The sequence below is a fragment of the Nicotiana tabacum genome, chromosome 22 (assembly GCF_000715075.1).
Source record: "Nicotiana tabacum cultivar K326 chromosome 22, ASM71507v2, whole genome shotgun sequence".
Classification (NCBI taxonomy): Eukaryota; Viridiplantae; Streptophyta; class Magnoliopsida; order Solanales; family Solanaceae; genus Nicotiana; species Nicotiana tabacum.
The window spans coordinates 109,267,395-109,289,701 of record NC_134101.1 but is presented as its reverse complement, the minus strand read 5'-3'; positions in this window follow the sequence as shown (position 1 = coordinate 109,289,701).

Genomic DNA, 22,307 nt, shown 5'->3' with positions numbered 1-22,307 from the left:
AGAGTTAGTAACCTAAAACTGCTCATTAAAGTTAGTTAAGTTTGAAGCAAATATTACTAGGTTAGTCGTGGTTTTTATACCCTTGAGCAATGAGATTTTTCATGTAAAATCTCTGTGCTAGTTAAATTACGCACTTTACTTTTTGTTTCTGTCAAGATAGATGCTTCAAAGAACAGGTTGTTTGAAGTGGGAAAATCGGATGAGACACAATTCAACCCTCTTCTTGTGTCCGAGTGAACTCTAAATTAAAACCAGTTGATTTGTTGATTTCACTAGCAATGGAGTGGTATTTGTTGTATGATTAAGTTGGTCCGTGACCCCTGGATGTTGAAGGTGTCCTTGGGATGACCTCTTAGTTCGTACGGGGTTGAGATTCTTCTTACTTTACAAACATGCAAGAAAAGCACTTCAAATTATTGAAATAATTTTTTATTATCTCAGTTGAAGTATTGAGCCTCCCGTTAATGTATCACTACTAGAAAAATAAGAATTGGCTAGTGAATATAATGCTAATCCATTGCTAAAAAGCTGCTAGCTAATGATAATCCCCGCTAAATAGAATTAGCAAGGGAATTTTACTAGTTAGCTACAAAATTTGTCATTGGCTAATTTCTATTTCTTAGTAGCGTCAAGAAAAAGTCGAGGTAGTGAGAGTATTATCATGGAAAAATATTCTGATCCATAGATGATATACACACCAAGCAACATAATGAAAGACATGAAAAGGGAGTTTGGTGTAACCCTAAGCTAAATTCAAGCTTGAATAAAAAAGGAAAAGGCAATTCAATTATTGAGAGGGGATCCTGATGATACTTATAACAAGCTGCCAAGCTACTTACACGTTTTGGAGAACCTACGGATTATTATTCGATTGACTTGTATCGATTGTAATCGTATCAAAACTTAATTACCTATTCACAAGGGGGGATTAGGGAGAATAGAATAGTAATTTGACAAACTATTTAGTCGAGGTCTAGAGGTAAGATAGCGACTGACGGGCTTCCAACCCTTTCTGCAATTAGATTAGGTTAATTGGATAAAGCCTTAAAACTCAAATCAATAGGATGAGTCAATTAACTTAGGTCCTATGATTGATAAGAAACTAATGTATTCACGACATCACATCCATTGCTATGGGATTCACGACCTAATACTTAGTTAAATTTAATTAATCGAACTATCCTTGATTTTTACTTTGACTTCATGTTTCGAAGGTGATAAACCTATTAAAAAATTTCGTGCAAGCTCTCTTGGGATAATTCGATACTTGGAGTACTTCCATTTTTCTGTATTATGATTTGACTATCTGAGATTTGATACTTGGAATAATTCCATTTTACTATATTTTATTGTTGCTACTACTACTATTATTACTATTACTATTACTATTATATTAGGCTATTTAAGTCAGTTAAATCTTAGGTCAGGCTAATTGTCACGATCCAAATCACACCATAAAGGACGTGATAGTACATGTTTTCTAAAACTATATAAGTCGATCACTTACAACAGTTAAATCAGTAAAGACATGATATAATGAAACATAGTTTATCATAACTGCGAAAATAAAGGTAAAACAAGTCAAACCGGCGATATCCACAAATATTTCTCCAATTTACAGAGTCACGAGCTCTAACTGAATACATAGAAATATCTCAAAATGCACTATCGTTCGGATAGTAAATTGACACTTATTTGGTGTGTTGACTTTTTTCAAAAATATTTTAGTTTTAAAATTTCGGTTTCTAAGATTTTATTTTTCATTAATTATTATTTTTGTAATAATATAAGTAAAAATATTATCGTTAATTCAAAATTCATTTTAGTCGACTATTTAAAAATTCTTTAGCCAGTGAATTTTTTTTTCTAGTATGATTCTATTTTGATATTTGACATTAACCATGTTAAATATCTAAGTTATTTGAATTACATGTAAATAACCTTAAAATTTAAACCTTCTAGATAATTATGGATAATCTTTAGATATTAATTAAGACACGCTACATGAAAAAAGACTAACAATTTTCTCAAATCTCATAGTAATAATTTTATTTTTGCATCGTTCTCATTGGTGTCATTGAAACCTAAAAATAGCCACAAACCGAAATAATAACTCGTATTTATGGCAAAGCATATTACGACGTGATTTTTTTACTACGGCATGAACTCTTATTTGGTATGTTTTTATCTTTCAAAAAATATTTTTATTTTAAAATTTCAATATCTAAGATTTTATATATATTTCAATAATAATTATCTTTATAATGATGCAAGTGAAGATATTATCCTTAACATAAAATCCACTTTTATCTGCTATCTAAAAATTTAAATAATTCTTTAGCAGGTGAAACTATTTCAGTATGACTGCATTTTGACTTTATTGATATCGTTAGCCACATATTTTGAATTTTGAATATCCTATCTATACATATTTTTTGTTTTTTGAATCATTAAATGTTAAATTAGTTGATTATTATTATTATTATTATATAATATTGCATATATTGTGTTAAAATTGCTAAGTAGTTTTTTCTCGATACTATACTTGGCTTAACCTCAATGCAAATTACTCAAATGGCATTTAAATTCAAATTCAAATATCATATCTCAGTTTGTTTGTGTGATGACTGCGTTTTGAGGCCTTAAAAACCTCTTTCAGCATCGGTTGCACGCCACAACAATATTATATATGGATCGAGTTGCACACCGCAACAATATTATATGTGGATCGGATTGCACGCCGCAACAATATTATATGTGGATCGGGTTGCATGCCGCAATAATGATATAATTGGATCGGGTTGCATGCCACAACAATGATATAATTGGATCGGGTTGCACGCCACAACAGTATTGTTATATGTTGGGATCGGGTTGCGCGCCGCAACAACTGATAATACAAAGTGTTTATAGATTGGGTACAAGTTCCTTATTGTTTTGCTGTGAATTCTAAGTTGTCCTTATCCTTTACTCTTGATCTACTGTCGATATTGATATACCCCCGCAGCATGTACCCCCTCCCATCTTTACTTGTTTACTCTTATTTTATTTTATGTTGTATATTATATAACTACACAGGTTTATTTGGTAGTCTGGTCCTAGCCTCGTCACTACTTCGTCGAGGTTAGGCTAGGCATTTACCAGCACATGGGGTCGGTTGTACTGATGCTACACTCTACACTATGTGCAGATCTCGGAGCAGCTCTTGGACCATAGCATTTGGGTGGTTTCCTTCAGTCCCGTTAGAGATCCCGAGGTAGTCCGCAGGCCCAACGTTCTCTTCTATCTTATTATGTGTTCTATTTTCACTTGTTTCCGAGACAGATTGCATTTTCTTTTCAGACACATGTATGTAGTACTCATAGACAGTTCGTGATATTGTGATACAGGATTCTGGGTAGAGACATATATTGACATTGTAGTAATGGCTTGGGTTATTTTATCAATTAAGTCTTCCGCTTAATTTTATTCATCATTAATATTTCAATGTTGATTGCCTGTTAATCTAAATTGTTAGCTAAAATGAAAGAGTTAGTGATTTTTTATTTTGCGGCTTGCCTAGCTTCCACGAGTAGGCACCATCACGACTCACGAGGGTGGAAAATCCGGGTCGTGACAAGTTGGTATCAGAGCTCTAGGTTACATAGGTATCACAATTCACGGACAAGCTTAGTAGAGTCTGAGGGATCGGTATGGAGACGTTTGTATTTATCCCCAGAGGCTACAAAGTTAGGATGAACTTCACATTTATTCTTTCTTATCGTGCAACTTGGTTTCTCAATGCCAATTGAATTTCTACTATGTTCTTTAGCAGATGGTGAGAACATGCACTTCCTCATCCACCGATCAGCAGCCCAAGCCCCCAGCAGTAGCTCCTACGAGGGGCAGAGGGCGAGGCCAAGGCTGTGCTAGAGGCCGAGGTAGGGGCAGAACTCAGCCCAGAGTATCAGCACCAGCGGCGGAGCCTCAGGTTGACTTTGATGATGAGGTTATGGCCTAGATAGTTCCGGTGGGCCCAGCTCAGGTCCTAGAGGGGTTCATTGCTACTCCATTACTCCAGGATGCTCTGGTCTGTCTAGTAGGCCTTATGAAGAGTGTCACCCGGGCAGGCTTGCTTCCCGTAGCACCAACCATCTCTCAGGTTGGAGGAGGAGCCTAGACTCCTGCTACTTGCACTCCAGAGTAGATGGCTCCCCAGTATCAGACTTCAGTAGCTTAGCCAGTTGGAGCAGTTCAGCCGGGTGTGGTAGCTCAGACCGGTGATGGAGCAACTATGTCTGTCGATGCTCTGTGGAGATTGGACAGGTTCACCAAGCTCTTCACTACTACTTTCAGCGGCACATCTTCTTAGGATCCCCAGGATTATCTAGACAGTTGGCATGAGATTCTCAGGAACATTGGGAATAGTAGAGACCAATGGGGTCGATTTCGCTACTTTTCGCTTGTCAGGATCCGCCAAGACGGTGGAGAGATTATTGCTTGGCTAGACCAGCCGGATCACCGGCTTTGACTTGGGAGCAGTTTACTCAGCTATTTCTAGAGAAGTTTCTCCCCATCACTCAAAGAGAGGCCTATTGGAAGCAGTTTGAGCGTCTCCAGTAGGGTACTATGACTGTCACCCAGTATGAGACCAGATTCATCAACTTGGCTTGTCATGCTCTTATCATACTTCCCACCGAGAGAGAGTGAGGAGGTTCACTGATGGACTTACTCAGCCAATTCGTCTTCAGATGGCTAGGGAGATAGGGAGAAAGATTTCTTTCCAGGAGGCGGTAATGTGTCCAGGAGAGTGGAGATGGTTCTTTCACAGGGAGGTGGTCATGGGTCGGACAAGATGCCTCGTCATTCAGGCAGGTTCAGTAGTGCCTCGTCTGGAGGCAGGGATTCGTATGGTAGAGGCCATCCTCCTAGGCCCTTTCAGTCAGCATTTCAGGTTTCTCATTGTGCTTCAAGTGGTTGTGGTTCTCATATGCAGTATTCTGATCAACAGCCCTACAGTGCACCACCAGCCCCTATTAGGTCACCGCCACTCCAGAGTTTTCGGGGTGGTCATTCAGGTCACTAGGGTCAGTCTCAGTTTCCTCAGCCGCAACATTTAGGTGGGTGTTTTGAGTACGGTGAGTATGGTCATATCCGTAGGGATTGTCCGAGATTGGTGGGTACTCAGTCACAACAGCAGGGTTCCCGTGCTATAGTTCAGGCACCAGGTGTTCCACAGCCCGCCCAGCCAGCTAGAGGTGGGGGTAGAGGTGCTAGAGGTGGAGGTAGAGGTGCTAGAGGTAGAGCTCAGACCGCTAGAGGTGGAGGCCAGCAAGCTGTAGGCCATCCCAAAGATGTAGTCCATGGTGGTGGGGCCCAGCCCCGATGTTATGCTCTTCCAGCCAGGCCTGAGGCTGAGGCTTCCGATGCAGTTATCAGGTACTATTCTGGTTTATAGCCGAGATGCTTCGATTTTATTTGATCGAGGGTCTACATACTCCTATGTGTCATCATATTTTTCACCGTATCTGGTCATTCCTAGTGACTCCTTGAGTGCCCATGTATATGTGTCTACAACGGTGGGTGATTCTATTGTGGTAGATCGAGTCCATCGCTCTTGTATAGTTGTGATTGGGGGTCTTGAGACTCGTGTAGATATGTTGCTTCTAGACATGGTTGATTTCGATGTCATATTGGGGATGTACTGGTTATCACCTTACCATGATATCTTGGACTGTCATGCCAAGACTATGACCTTAGCCTTGCCGGGTTTACCTTGTTTAGAGTGGAGAGGGACTCCTGGTCATTCTACCCGTAGTGTTATCTCTTATGTGAAGGCTTGGAGTATGGTCGAGAAGGGGTGCTTGGCCTATTTGGCATATGTTCGTGATTCTAGTGCCGAGGTTCCTTCCATTAATTATGTGTCTGTTGTTCGTGAGTTCCCTGAGGTATTTCCTTCAGACCTGTCGGGTATGACACCCGACAAGGACATTGACTTTTGCATTGATTTGGCTCCGGGCACTCAGCCCATTTCAATCCCGCCGTATCGTATGGCCCCGCCTAAGTCGAAAAAGTTGAAGGAGCAGTTTCAAGACTTGCTCGAGAAGGGTTTCATTAGACCGAGTGTTTCTCCTTGGGGTGCGCCGGTGTTTTTTGTTAAGAAGAAGGACGGAAAGATGAGAATGTGTAATAATTACAGGCAGTTGAACAAGGTTAAAATCAAGAATAAGTATCCATTGCCGAGGATTGATGATTTGTTTGATCAGATTCAGGGTGCCAAGGTATTTTCGAAGATTGATTTGAGATCTGGCTACCATCAGTTGAGGATTAGGGCATCCGATGTCCCTAAGACAGCTTTCTGCACTCGGCACGGGCATTTTGAGTTCTTGGTAATGTCATTCGGGTTAACAAATGCCCCAACAACTTTTATGGATTTGATGAACCGAGTGTTCAGGACTTACTTGGATTCGTTTGTGATAGTCTTCATGGATGATATTTTGATATATTCCCGCAGCCGGGAGGAGCACGAGCAGCATCTTAGAGTGGTTCTTCAGACTTTGAAGGATAGTCAGTTGTATGATAAGTTTTCGAAGTGTGAGTTCTGGTTGAGTTCAGTTGCATTCCTGGGTCATGTTGTATCAGTAGAGGGTATTCAGGTTGATCCGAAGAAGAACGAGGCAGTCAAGAACTGGCCTAGACCAGCATCAACTACAGAGATCCGGAGTTTCTTGGGATTGGCAGGCTACTATCGTCGGTTTGTGGAGGGGTTTTCATCTATTGCAGTCTCGATAACCAGGTTGACCCAGAATAGTGCCCAGTTCAGGTGGTCGGACGAGTGTGAGGCAAGCTTTCAGAAGCTCAATACAGCTTTTACTACGACATCAGTGTTGGTTTTGCCCACAGGTTCAGGGCCTTATATAGTTTATTATGATGCATCTCATATTGGACTTGGTGTAGTGTTGATGCAGGATGTCAAGGTCATTGCCTATGCTTCGCGGCAGTTAAAGATTTATGAGAAGAACTATCCGGTTCATGATTTGGAGTTGACAGCCATTGTTCACGCGTTGAAGATTTGGAGGCATTATCTGTATGGTGTGGCATGTGAGGTGTTCACGGATCACAAGAGTCTGCAGTATTTGTTCAAGCAAAAAGAGTTGAATTTGAGGCAGAGAAGGTGGTTAGAGCTATTAAAGGACTATGATATCACCATCTTATATCATCCAGGAAAGGCCAATGTGGTGGTCGATGCTTTGAGTAAAAAGTCAGTTAGTATGGGCAGTCTTGCTTATATTCCGGTCAGTGAGAGTCCGCTTGCTTTGGATGTTCAGGCTTTGGCCAATCAGTTTGTGAGGTTGGATGTTTCTTTGCCCAGTTGTGTGTTACCTTGCACAGTCGCCCGTTCTTCTTTATTGGAGCGTATCCGTGATCGGCAGTATGATGATCCCCATTTGTGTGTCCTTAGAGACACAGTGCAGCATGGAGGTGCCAAGCAGGTTACCTTAGGTGATGATGGAGTTTTGAGATTACAGGGTCGATTTTGTGTGCCTGATGTGGATGGACTTCGAGAGTTGATTTTAGAGGATGCCCATAGCTCCCGGTACTCTATTCACCCGGGTGCCACAAAGATCTATCAGGATTTGCGGCAACATTATTAGTGGCGGAGAATAAAGAAGGATATCGTTGCATATGTGGCTCGGTGTTTGAATTGTCAGTAGGTTAAGTATGAGCATCAGAGGCCTGGTGGTTTGTTCCAGAAAATTGAGATTCCTAAGTGGAAGTGAGAGGGGATCACTATGGACTTCGTTGTTGGATTCCCATGGACTTAGAGGAAGTTCGATGCAGTGTGGGTTATTGTTGATAGGCTGACCAAGTCAGCACATTTCATTCCTGTGGTAGTCTCCTATTCTTCCGATAGGTTAGTTGAGATCTATATCCGGGAGATTATTCGTCTTCATGGTGTGCCCGAGTCTATCATTTCGGATCGAGGTGCGCTTTTTACCTCACATTTCTAGAGAGCAGTTCAGCGAAAGTTGGTCACATGGGTTGAGTTGAGCACAACATTTCATCTTCAGATGGACGGGAAGTCCGAGCGGACTATTCAGATATTGGAGGATATGCTCTGATCTTGTGTCATTGACTTTGGAGGCTCGTGGGATCAGTTTTTGCCTATAACAGAGTTTGCCTACAATAATAGCTACCAGTCGAGTATTTAGATGGCTCCTTATGAGGCTTTATATGGTAGACGGTGTCGGTCTCGGGTTGGATAGTTTGAGCCGGGGGAGGCTCGGTTGTTGGGTACGTATCTGGTTTAGGATGCCTTGGACAAGGTCAGGATTATTTAGGATAGGCTTCGTACAGTTCAATCCAGGCAAAAGAGCTATGCCGACCGCAAGGTTCAAGATTTGGTTTTCATGGTCGGTGAGCGGGTATTGCTTCGAGTGTCGCCTATGAAGGGCGTGATGAGATTTGGGAAGAAGGGCAAGCTTATCCCTAGATTCATTGGCCCATTTAAGATTCTTGATCGAGTGGGAGAGGTGGCTTATAGACTTGCATTTCCGCCGAGCTTATCAGCCGTGCGTCCAGTGTTTCATGTGTCCATGCTTCGGAAATATCACGGCGATCCATCCCATATGTTAGATTTTAGCATTGTTTAGTTGGACAAGGACTTGTCGTATGAGGAGGAGTCGGTAGCTATTTTAGACCGGCAGATTCGTCAGCTGAGATCGAAGAGTTTTCCTTCTGTTTGTGTTCAGTGGAGAGGTCAGCATGCTGAGGCATCGACCTGGGAGTCCGAGTTCGATATGCGGAGTCATTATCCCCATCTTTCCCCCGACTCAGTTACTTCCCTCTTATGTCCATTCGAGGACGAACGGTTGCTTTAGAGGTGGAGAATGTGATGACCCTGAAATAAATTCTGCATTTTGAGGCCTTAAAAACCTCTTTCAGCATCACCTTGATTTGTGTGCGTAGTTCGGGCGCGTAGCCGGAAAGATATTATGTGAAAATCTGTGAAAATGTTGAAATTTTGACTTAAAATGCATTTAAGTTGACTTCGGTCAACATTTTGGGTAAAAGGACTTGGACCCATAATTTGACAGTCTCGGAGGATCCGTGGAAAAATATGGGACTTGGGCGTATGCCCGGAATCGAATTCCGAGGTCCCACGCCCGAGAAATAAATTTTTAAAGAAAATTATTTTCTGGAAATTTCTGTGAGTTTTTGAAATGAAATGCATTTAGAATTTGATGGTATCAGACCTATATTCTGCTTTCGGGACATGGTATAGGTCTTATATGTGAAATAAGATGAGCCTGTGAAATTTGGTAAGAAACGGAAATCGTTTGAGGTAATTCGGACCTGTAGTTGTGAAAATTCCTACTTTGAAAGTTTTGAGATTTTTCTTAGATTTCTAGGCTTAAATCATGTTCTTAAGGGTAAAAAATTAGGGATTTGGGTAGAGTTAGGGCTCTTTGTATAATTGTGATTTAGACCTCGTTTTGGGGTCGAATTTTGGGACTAATTATATATTCGAGCTCGTGGGTGAATGGGTAATCGGGTTGTGGTCCGAATCTCGTATTTTGACCAAGCGGGCCCGAGGTCAAATTTTGACTTTTTGAAAAGAATGATGAGAAAACTATAATTAAGCATTGGAATTGGATGGTTTAACGTTTATTGATGTTATTAAATCAATTTGGACTAGATACGAGTTGTTTTGAGGCGAATTCTAAATAAAAAGCAGTGTTTGAGGCTTGAGTTGGCCGTGAAAGTTCGAGGTAAGTGTTTGGTCTAACCTTAGCTTGAGGGATTAGGAGTTGTGTCCAATTTGCTACTTGTTTCTTGTTGAGTACGACGTATAGGCATGGTGACGAGTATCTATACGTTGGTGTCGAGCATGACCGTGAGTCTTGAATTGTAATTTACCGTGTTCTTAAATAATACTACAGATGTTTAAGTTGATGATTCTCTGTATTGAGTAAGGATTATGATTATTCTCGTGGAAATTACTTATGACTGAGTATTGGTGTTAGCTGAGGTACATATTATATATGGATTGGGTTGCTCGCCGCAACAATATTATATGTGGATCGGGTTGCACGCCGCAACAATGATATAATTAGATCGGGTTGCACGCCGCAACAGTGATAAATGTATCGGTTTGCACGCCGCAACAATGATAAATGATATGGATCGGGTTGCACGTCGCAACAGTGTTGTTATATGTTGGGACGGGTTGCGCGCCGCAACAACTGATGATACAAAGTGTTTATAGATTGGGTACAAGTTCCTTATTGTTTTGCTGTGAATTCTAAGTTGTCTTTATGCCTTTACTCTTGATCTACTATCGATATTGATATACTCCTACAGCATGTACCCCCCTCTCCATCTTTACTTGTTTACTCCTGTTTTATTTTCCGTTGTATATTATATAACTGCACAGGTTAATTTGGTAGTCTGGTCTTAGCCTCGTCACTACTTCGCTGAGGTTAGGCTAGGCACTTACCAGCACATGGGGTCGGTTGTGCTGATGCAACACTCTGCACTATGTGTAGATCCCGGAGCAGCTCTTGGACCATAGCATTTGGGTGGCTGCCTTTAGTCCCGCTAGAGATCCCGAGGTAGTCCTGCAGGTGTCCGCAGGCCCGACGTTCTCTTCTGTCTTATTATGTGTTCTGTTTTCACTTGTTTTCGAGACAGATTGTATTTTCTTTTCAGACACTTGTATGTAGTACTCATAGACAGTCTGTGATATTGTGACACTGGATTCTGGGTGGAGACGTATGTTGACATTGTAGTACTGGCTTGGGTTATTTTATCAGATTAAGTCTTCCGCTTGATTTAATTCATCGTTAATATTTCAATATTTATTACGTATTAATCTAAATGGTTAAAAAGAGATAAAATGAAAGAGTTAGTGATTCTTTATTTCGCGGCTTGCCTAGCTTCTACGAGTAGGTGCCATCACGACTCACGAGGGTGGAAAATTCGGGTCGTGACAGTTTGTAATAGTGATTTTTTAAAAACGACACACAATATAAATTCAAAAAAAAATCTAAGATATGCTTATATTATAATCTATGTATTTGAGTTGCAAAGAATATTTGAAATCGATGGGATCAGCTTCCAAATTTTTTATACTCAACAAAAATAAAACAGAAGAAAAAATTAGTTGTCATCTCTTATTTCTGATTTTTAGATTTTTCACACTTGATTTTCTATATTTGTTTTCTTTTATCTTATTTTTATGTCTTTCTTTATTTTGTTGCAAAAAATTAATTTATTTCGCTATAAAAGAATGAATTTTAATAGAAATTATCTACATAAGAACTTTATTTATATTTTCTTTTAGTTTTATCTAATCAACCTAATTAGGTGCTCACCCTATCACTTAAATTAAAAAATTTAAGGATGTATAATTTATATATAATCCATATATAATATGTGTATAATCATGTGTTGTTGATATATGTAACGACCCGACCGGTCGTTTTGAGCTTTTGCACTTTGCTCGCCAGTTCTAGGGCATGACTTGCCCTGCGTGACATATTATGACTTATGTAAATCGTTGATTTTGGTTTTCAGGGTAATCATAATGAATTTGGAAGAACAGTTCTCAGTTTGAAGCTTGAAATTCAAAATGTTTGACCAAGATTTGACTTGTTTGTATATGATCTCGGATCGGAACTTTTATGACTTGGTTAACTTCGTTAGGTGATTTGGGACATAGGAGCATGATCGGAATGCAATTTGGAGGTCCGTGGAAGGTTTAGGCTTTAATTGGCGAAAGTGAGATTTTGGCGTTTTCCGGTTGATAGGTGAGATTTTGAAATAGGGGTTGGAATGGAATTCTGGAAGTTGCAGTAGTTCCGTTGTGTCATTTGGAATGTGTGTGCAAAATTTCAGGTCATTCAGATGTGGTCTGTTTGGGTTTTTGATCAAAAGCGTAATTTGGAAGTTCTTGGAATTTTTAGGCTTGAATCCGATGCAAATTTGATGTTTTAATGTTGTTTTGAGCGTTCCGAAGATTGGAACAAGTTTGAATGATGTTATGGGATATGTTGGCATTTTTGGTTGAGGTCCCGAGGGCCTCGGAACAGTTTTGGGTGGTCAATCGGACCATTTCATGTTGTGAAAAAATTGCAGAATTGTTGTTGTTGGTGTTGCAGGTTTTTGACCTTCGCGTTCGCGATGCATGTCCCGCATTCACGAAGGGTTAAGGTGTGAGGCTATGGATTTGGCCTTCGTGTTCGCGAAGATGGTTCCGCGATCGCGAAGGTGTGAGGTCTTTGGTCATCGCGTTCGTGAGGTTTGTGAGCACGTGATTTTTGCCCTATATATGAATAATTCCCAAAAATTCCAACAAAATAATTTTTTCTTTATTTTTACAATTTTTTGTGCATTTTGGTATCATTTTCTGATAATGGTTGCATTTTATTTGTGCATGTTAATTCATATAAAATACAAAAAATATGCATTTGCATTTAGGATATAATTTCATATTTTTAGGATCAATTAGGGGTTAGTTTGTTTTAGAACCAAACATGAAAAATTACAAAATAGTTCACTTTCGCATTTTAATTGTTTTAATCGTAAATTTGGCGTAAAATAGGTTTTAAATAATTTTAGAATTTAATTAGTTTAGCTTTGGAATATTAGGTCTTTATTCTAATTTTTGCACATTTATAAAATTAGGAAAAATATAAAAATGACAAAATGGAAAACAAAAAGGAAATAATAAGGAAAATAAAAGAAAAGAGGAAAGAAATGAGAAAACAAAGAAGGCTGCTCATTTTGGGCTCAAATTTCGTCCCAGCCCAAGAAAACCAATCGCCCAACCCGTTTGGCCAAAACCAGCGCCCAGGCCCAATCAGCCCCCGACCCGGCCTGCCCCTCTCTTAACCCAAACGACGCCGTTTGGCGTCGTTAAATCTGATCCCTTAATCGTGTTAATCCAGCAGTTCGCAACCCTTCCCTATTTTACATAATAATGTTCGAAATTCCCAGTTAACCCTAAAACCAGCTGCTTCTTCCTCGTACCCTCTCTGAGCCTCGCCGGAACCCCTCACCGGCGGGAAGAACCACCTACGCCGTTCACCCCCAAATTTACACCACAGATTCCCCATGAACGCCCCTTTCCAGCCCTACCCTGGTTTCTTTCGAATCATAGCCAAACATCTCGAATAATCAGTCAAAGTTTTCCGGCCAAAATGCAAAGTATGCCAAACACCACCAAATTTACACCATAGACTCGCCTTAACCTTCCCATCCCAAATACCTAAGTCGTGTTCCTCGAATCTCGCCTGAATTGTTCGAATTTGGATTTAAATTTTTTCGGCCAAAAATCCTAACCCAAAATCTTTGTGATTTTGGACCGTAATATCTTTAACCATGTGTTTTCTTGTGAAAACACATGGTTAGGGATGTTACGTGTCAAAAATCCTGAAAGATTCGGACGTCGATGGCTGACCGGCGTTTCTCTTGGCATCAATACATATCCTGAAGTTTGACGCCATGTATCTTCATTTCACTGGAAATATGAATCAGGATTGAAGTGAACTATCTGCTATGGAGTTGTAGTTTAAGTATGATGTGATTTTGGTATTAATGCTTAATATATGCTATTTGTATTCAAAATTGAGCTCATAAATTGTTAGTTTGATATAGTTAAATACCAGTTTAGGTCTGGTTCTGCATGTTTTTAGTTTAGTATAGGATATTTTAAAAGGTAATCCGAGTTTTTGTGTTAGTTTGAATTCATATTTCTGCTTAAATTGAGATTAGGACTATTGAGTCCTTGGCAAAACATTAATTGCCTAAGCAATCAAGCTGGGTGGGTATTTGGAGTTGCATCCGTTGTCCTTACCCAAGTTCGATCCTGAGCCATGTCTTCAGGTGTATGTAATTGTTTGGGCCTGGCTTCTCATGCTATGGGCCCGATGTGTTGAAATCTTCTAAAAAAGGAATGTCAGGTGGGCCATGGCCTACGTGGGGATGGGATTCAGCCTTGTGAGGGCTCGATCTCAGGCTGTCAAACGGATTGCTCTCATGAGTTTAGGTTTCCTAGGGGATTCGATCCCAGGTGCAGTCATCTGTCACCTGGGCTTCTTTCTCTCTTGTCCGACCGTAATATTTGGGTCGTTTCTGAAGCCCATCAGCGGTCCAACTCGTTGTTGAGTTTGGACTACCGAATTGCAGTGCATAATTTCACTGGATAGTTCAGTTTTCACGTAATTAGTTTTCTTTCTTCTTTTAGAGACAATTGACCAATAGAAAATTGTAGTCACTCTTAAATGGGTCTTTTAATAAAATGTTGAGATGAACCTCGCCAAACAAAATCATATATGCGGGGCCCTCAATAATGGTTACATAAAATTACTTAGAATTTAGGAGGGCCGTTTAGCGAATTTCACGGTCTTCCCCAAAATAATATTACGTTAGAATCTTTAGACGCAATTTAATTAAATTACTTTCTTAAACTTGAGTGCGCATTGATGCGACCTAAATCCAAATCTCGACGAAGTCGAAATGTGTCGATAACCACGGGTGCATTGATTGCGACACGGTTCGAAATGCATTTTCACGACGTCGCAAGTTTTTTAAAATAAATAATGATAAAGCGGTGTAAAATTAATAAAAGGCACATAGGTTAGCATGTATTGAAATCAGATAAAATCAAATACAACAGTTAAGCGACCGTGCCAGAACCACGGAGCTCGGGAATGCCTAACACCTTCTCCCGGGTTAACAGAATTTCTTATCCGGATTTCTGGTTCGCTGACTGTTAACAGAGTCATAATTTTCCTCGGTTCGGGATTCAACTGGTGACTTGGGACACCATTAATCTCCCAAGTGGCGACTCTGAATAAATAATAACTAAATCTCGTTCCGATTGTCCTTTGATTGGAAAAACTCCTTTACGCCCTTGCAGGTGTAGTGAAAAAGTAGGTGTGACAGCTCAGGCGACTCTGCTGGGGACCGAACCCAGAATCTCTGGTTCAGGGTTCAGAATTCGAGCTTAGATAAATTGTTGTATTTGGTTGTATCTGATTTTCCTACATGTTTTGTGCTGAATGTGCTAAATGTTACCGCTTTGATATTATCTGAACTGTATATAAACTGTGCTGACACCCTTCTCTCTTCACCTCCGGGGATGTGCTTACTGGTTGAGACTCCCTATTATGTTAGTGTCATACCTTGAAATAAGAAAGAGGCCGGACAAGTTACTAAGCCGGATGACCTTTTGGTTCCCGAAAAGTTGCCCCCTCCTCGACTCGAGTCGTCCGCTCGGGTATACAGTCTAGAACACCGACCCAGGTTTTGAATATAGAATAACGTGACTTCATGCCGGATCCCTAGTAGGAACGATTATTTGCATCATGTTGCATTTGACTTAGGGGACTCGACACAGGGGTTGGGTCCGTTTAGGGCTAGCAACCTGAAATGAAAGGACCATCCTGATGCATCTTACTTGCTCTGTACATATATTTGTTTCGAACCTGCATGTTGACCGATTTTTGAATCTCGGGAATGTTGAAAAATCGAGTAAAAAAAAAGAAAAGAGAGAAATAACAGAAAACCAAGTACTGTCGAAACTCTGCCGAAATTTTGAGAAAACGAAAAAAGAGGAAAATAGGAAAAAAGAGTCTTTTATTTTCGGACAGTTGTTTGTTGAAAAAGAAAATGGAAAAGAGTCTTTATTTTAGTTTGGAAGAATAGGTTGTTTTATTGTTTGTTGAAAATGAAAAAAAAAAGTCGTTATTTTGTCTTGTTTTCAAAAATAGAAAAGGAAAATAGTTTGTCTTGCCATGAAAAATAAAAATCAAAAAGAGTTTTGTTTTAAAATGGTTCGGTTAATTCGCCCGAACTACGCCGGTTTGATTCTCACAGGGTGTGGGATACGTAGGCAACCCTCATCGGGTCCAACCTTTCCTTTGCAAAAATAGCCAAAAAATGTCAAAATTTTTATTTTTCGTCGTAAATAAGTTGGGTGATGCCGTTTTGTCAAAAATAGCCAAATGTTCCCAAGCGGAACGCCGGAAGGCTGACCTTGCATAAATAGCCACCTTTGGTCATGTTTTCATTTTTCAATCCTCTCAGCATTAAGTTTTCGTCCTCAAGGCGTTAAAAGGCCGTGTTGCAATACCGGGTCTTTTATTTTAATTTGAAAAAAGGTGAAGAGTTATAAATAAGTCAAGTAGGGTCGTCTTGTCATAAATAGCCAAATGTCCCCAAAAGGAACGCTGGGAGGCTGACTTTGCAAAACGGCCGTCTTGGGCAATTTTGATTTTTGACCGGTTGACTCTCGCAGCCTTAAAATCTTTGTTCCCGAAGTGCTGAAAGGCCGCGTTTGAGAATCAAGTCCTTCATTTTCAAAAAAAAAAAATCTGAAAACTATACAAATAGTTTTATTTTGAGTCGAAAATATATAGATAGCTTTATTTTGAGTTGAAAAAATATATAGATAGTTTTTATTTTGAGTCGAATAAAAGTTTTTCTTTTTCTTAATCGCCTTAATAAATGTGCAGGATGAGCACGATGCTAAATGAACCCTTTTCAATAATGACCAAAATCCCTTTTGAGTTGCGATTATGGTGGAATGACTTAGGCAAAGAAGGGCAAGACGAAGTGAAAAAGTATTTGAAAGATCTCCCGGATTTATTAGACATCCAGCCTCGGGGGATATTATTAGGGCATTGGTCGCTTGTTGGGATTCGGCACATAATGTATTTCATTTCTCGGACTTTGAGCTCACCCCGACATTGGAAGAAATAGCGGGGTACATCGGAAGTGATCAAGCTCCGTTGAGGTTCAAATACTTAATTGCTCCCAGGGCCGTTACCGTACACCGGTTTTTGGATTCCTTGAAAATACCCCGAATAGTTCATCATTCAGATTTTGCAAAGGGTTTCTGCAGTTTCCGCTTCATATATGATAGATATGGCCACGTGGGTGGGTTCAATAATCCAGACTTTAAGCTATGCAGTAGAAGTAACCGACAAAAATGGGAGGAACACAGACGGGGGGCTTTTATGATAGCCTTTTTGGGCCTCATAGTATTCCCAAGGAAAGATGGAAATATTGATTTGAAAGTAGCTGGGGTCGTCAGTACCTTGCAAACCATGGAAAAAAGCACTTTAGCACCTATGATCGTGGCTGACATCTTCCGGGCTCTCACTGCTTGCAAAGCTGGGGGCAATTTTTTTGAGGGATGTAACTTGTTATTACAAATGTGGATGATTGAGCATTTATGCCACCGCTCTCAGCACTTGAGTTATGGTTCGTTTGAGAAAACTTGTATAGGAGAATTTTACAAAAGAATAAAAGGGGCTAGTCTACCTGAAGGAGTCACGGCTTGGACATCATTATTTCGGACCCTCACTGCCAGCCAGATACAGTGGGTGCTTGGATGGTTGCCTGTCGAAGAAGTCATATATATGCCAGCAGCCAGGCCGCATTTTCTGTTGATGGGACTCAAAAGCATCTATCCCTATGCGCCATATCGGGTTCTAAGGCAACTCGGGAGGTATCAAGTAGTACCGAGAGATGAAGATCTGAGTACCCAAGTGGTCGAAATTAGTCCTGACGGTTGGTTCCCCGAAGAAGAAGTTCGCCAAATCTGGAGTGAGTGTCAACATTTGATGGCGAACACTTGTGTGTCAGATAGGGCTAAAGGGGAAGTTGCCCCGGGGTATCATGATTGGTTCAGAGGTGACGTGGCATGCGGGAGACCGGCTAAAAGACCTCATCTCGAAGATTTCGCTGAGTCGTCCCAAGAGCAGTGGGACTGGTTAGCAAAGGAAGAAAGCTATCAAGCTGAGATTGGTAAGCTGAAGCAGCAAGTTGAGAGTCTGAAATTTGAGAACAGTGTACAGGTTGTCGCGGATCAAGGTGAGAAGAACAGACTGGCTCGAGAAAACGAGATGCTTAGGGCCCAAATCCGGCAATTAAGAATAACCGTCGATAAGCAACCAAGGAGCCGATCAGATGAGCAATTGATAAAAGGGCTGGAAAATGAAGTCAGGGAATGTCGGGATGAGTTAGAAAAATCTGAGAATATAATGGCAGAGCTTAAGGCGCAGTGGGATACAAGAACAGAGGAGCGTCTCCAGTACTTGAATTAGTTGAAAAGGGACCACGAGAAAATTGTAGCCAATCTAAAGAGAAAGGTGGTTGCCCTTGAGGGTAAAGCGGTTAAGCAGGCTAGAGATTTTGAAATTGAAAGTGGACATTGTTACGACTTGTTGGCCCAAATGGAGGTAGAAGTGCAATAGTTGCAAGATCAACACCTGCAGGACTCTCGAGCATTAAAGACGTGCAGCGATCAGATAAAACGCTTGCTTATAGAAAAGAAGCAAACAAGAGACAAGATTGGAGCCATTGCTCACGCCATTTTCAGGAGATGCCGGGTTTGTGAAGACATGATCTATACTACTTTTGTCCCAGCAGTAATGATCTATGTGAAGCGAACCATGAATGAATTAGAGCATCTTGAAAGGGATTTGGATCCTAGGCCCGCAGCGAGGCCGAACGACGCCCCGCAGACACCTAAGTTTGAAGCATTAGAGTATGCATAGTCCGTGTCTGTAGTTCTCTACTTTTGAGTCTGTCTTTTATCTATCCGTTGTCTTTTCATGACAAGTATGTTTGTAGTCTTGGAGTTTGGGTTTGTTTTAGTTTGCGTATGTTATTTTCATCCTGCAAAAGTGTCTAGTTTGTAATAGTTTGTTTTAGCAATGAAACTAAGATTCCAAAAAGTATTTTATCCCTTGTTTTTGCAGTTATTTTCACGAACTACGCTTGGTCTGATTCGTGCGGGTTCACGATACGTAGGCAATCTCCATAGGATTCGACCGTAATCGTAAAACGGGAAAAGAAAAAAAAAGAAGAAACAAAGAAAGAAAGAGAGATAAAAAGAAGGGAGCGAAAATAAAGAGAAAGAAAGAAAAGAGCAGAAAAACAAAAAGAGAAAGAGAGAAAAAAGAGGAAAGAGTGGGAAACAAAGAGAAAGAAATAGAAGAAAGAAAAGGACATAAGAAAGGGATAGAGTGAGAAAATTGAAAGAAAGGTAAAAAGAAACAAAGAACGAAATGCCGGGATGACGCATGCAATCGAGCAAACGCATAATAGAAATGATTAACTGTATAAGTGCATTCATGCCAACGTGCGGTTGTCAAATCTATTAAGACTTAATCGCTAACAAAGTGGTTGTCTAAATGTGTGAGTTTAGGCAGGTGGTTAGTTGATTGGCAGTTCTGGCAACTCACCCGTACAACACCCGGTTGAAAGATAAAGTAAACATGACAGGACAGGACTCGAAAATCAGCCTCGTGGACCCTTCAAATGAAGTTGAGGTAACAGATGTGGGTACTATGAAAAAAGAGATGAGGAAACTAAAAGCGCAAATGGCCGAAATGCATCGAGCATGGTCTCCGGGACATCCGGCACCACTATACCCCGCTAATCCATCTTACATCCCACCTCTGGCTCTGGCTCAGGAGCCCACCACTCCCACGCATCTTCAGTCTTCCCCTATCACACCCAGGGCTATGGTACCACTTCATACGCCCCTCCAGCTCCACCACCCAAACAGAACCCTCCCCCACTTATGGGTCCAGTCTTCGTGGCACCTCCCCCAGCCACGTTACATAGATCGTCCAGTGAGCCGCTATTCCAAGCTCACAACACCAAAATTTACCCTCCTGAACCCACTTTTAAAACGCCTGAGCCATATACCTATACTCCCCATTTTGAAATCCCGGGAGAAGTTGAGAAACCGGTTAAGAATGCAGAACAGGAGGAAGTGATTCGTAAAGTCAAAAGCCTGGAGCAATCCTTCAGGAACATGCATGGTTTAGGCAACCAAGTCAGCATTGCATACAAAGATTTGTGCCCTTTCCCTGATGTCCAGTTGCCCGCAGGTTTCAAAATGCCCAAGTTTGATTTGTACGAGGGACATGGCGACCCGGTGGCCCACCTCCGGGGTTTCTGCAGTAAAATGAGAGGAGCTGGGGGGAAGGATGAATTGCTGATAGCCTATTTTGGTCAAACTCTGAGCGGGTCCGCACTGGAATGGTACACGAGACAGGACACCGGCCGATGGTATACATGGGATGATTTGGCACAAGCATTCATTGGCCATTTTCAGTATAACCTTGAGATAGTCCCCGATCATCTGTCATTGTTGAAGCTGGAAAAGAAGCCCGGAAAAAGTTTTAGAGAGTTTGGTTTCCGCTGGAGGGAACAAGTAGCAAGGGTTGATCCTCCGATGAGGGAGAGTGAGATGGTAGATTACTTCTTGCAAACATTGGAGCCTACCTATTTTGGTCATCTAGTGACATCTGTCGGAAAGTCGTTTAATGAAGTGGTAAAGATGGGAGCCATGATTGAAGAGGGATTGAAGTCTAACAAAATCTTGAGCTACTCAGCATTGAAAGCAACCACCCAGGCCATCCAAAGTTGTACTGGTGGTGTGCTTGGAAAGAAGAAGAAGGAAGAAGTTGCTACGGTTGAAACTAGTACTTGGTCCAGGCCCAATAACCCTCCACCCTACTACAACCAACCCAGACCCCACCATCTAAATTATCTATATACCCCATATGGCCCACCACAACATTATTACCCACCACCAGAACCACACTTTTCTGTTCACCACGCCCAGACGTATACTCAATCCCCGACGCACCCGCAATGGCGTGCACCGGTTCTCCAAAACACATATCAACCTCCACAAAACACCTATCCACCTCCCAGGGCTAGTAGACCAGGAACTGGCTTTCGCCCAAACCAAGCTTTTAGAAATGAAAAGACCCCGAAACAAAAAACATTTACTCTGTTGGGAGAATCTTATACCTCTCTTTTCTACAGATTGAAACAGTTGGGAATGTTGACCCCAATTGAGCCCAAAGTACCAAATCCCCCTCCCAGAAACCTGGACCATTCTGTTAGCTGTGAGTATTGCTCAGGGATGTCGGGGCATGATACTGAGAAGTGTTGGAAATTGAAGAACGCGGTGCAGGAACTTATTGATAATCGCCGTATTGAGGTACAGGATCCGGAGGCGCCAAACATTAACCAAAACTCGTTGCTAGCACATCATGAGACTAACATGATTGAACTGATACATAAGGGAGCAGAGGCTAAAAAGCCCTCGCAGACGGTAATGATGATATGTTCTATTGAAGCCAAGGGAAAGGCAGTTGAGGTAAAGACAGCAATTCAGCCGGAAGATATAAAAGACGAGCCAGTGGTAGTAATGGGGAAAGGGCCATTTGTTGATGCAGAAAAGCCAGAGCCAACCAAGTTAGTGGTAACAGGGGCATCATCTGCGCCCGTGGTTGTTGTGAAAGGGGCCTACATAGAACCAGTTGTCATAAAGCCGGTAGTCCAATTACCCGTGGCTGATAGCAAAGCCGTGCCATGGAAATATGACAAGGTAGTGGTGACATACAAAGGAAAGGAAATTGAGGAGGAGAGTTGTGAAGCACGAGGATTAACTCGGTCGGGACGTTGTTTTGCTCCCAAAGAGTTGAGAAAGGCTAGGGGCGCTAAAGACAATCCAGGGTTAGTCAAGAAGGCTGTGACGGAAGAAGAGGCAGAGGAATTTCTGAAAAAAATGGAAGTGCAAGATTATTCCATTGTTGAACAATTGAGAAAAACACCGGCCCAGATCTCGTTGTTGTCATTATTGATCCATTCTGACGAGCATTGCCGAGCTTTGATGAAGATATTGAATGAAGCTCATGTGCTCGACAAAATTTCAGTGAACCATCTGGAGACAATTGCCAACAAGATCTTTGAGGTAAACAGGGTAATATTTTCTGATGATGAATTGCATGTGGAAGGCACAAAACACAATAAAGCTCTCTACTTGACGGTCAAGTGTGAAGATTCAATGGTTACTCGGGTGTTGATCGATAATGGGTCAAGTGCTAATATTTGTACGTTGTCCATATTGAACAAGTTGAAGATTGACGATGATAGAATCCGCAAAAATAGTGTTTGTGTTCGAGGGTTCGACGGAGGGGGAACAAACACAGTGGGGGATATTATACTCGAATTGACTATTGGCCCAGTTGAGTTCACTATGGAATTTCAGGTGTTGGATGTTGCAGTGTCCTACAATCTTTTGTTGGGTCGACCATGGATCCACGCGGCCAAAGCAGTGCCTTCCACACTGCACCAAATGGTCAAGTTCGAGTGGGACAGACAACAAATCGTGTTATATGGGGAAGATCCCACATGCGCCATGAATGATGCCATTGTGCCCTTTATAGAAACTGAAGATAATAAGGGACCATGGGTTTATCAGGTCTTCGACACGGTCCCGGTGA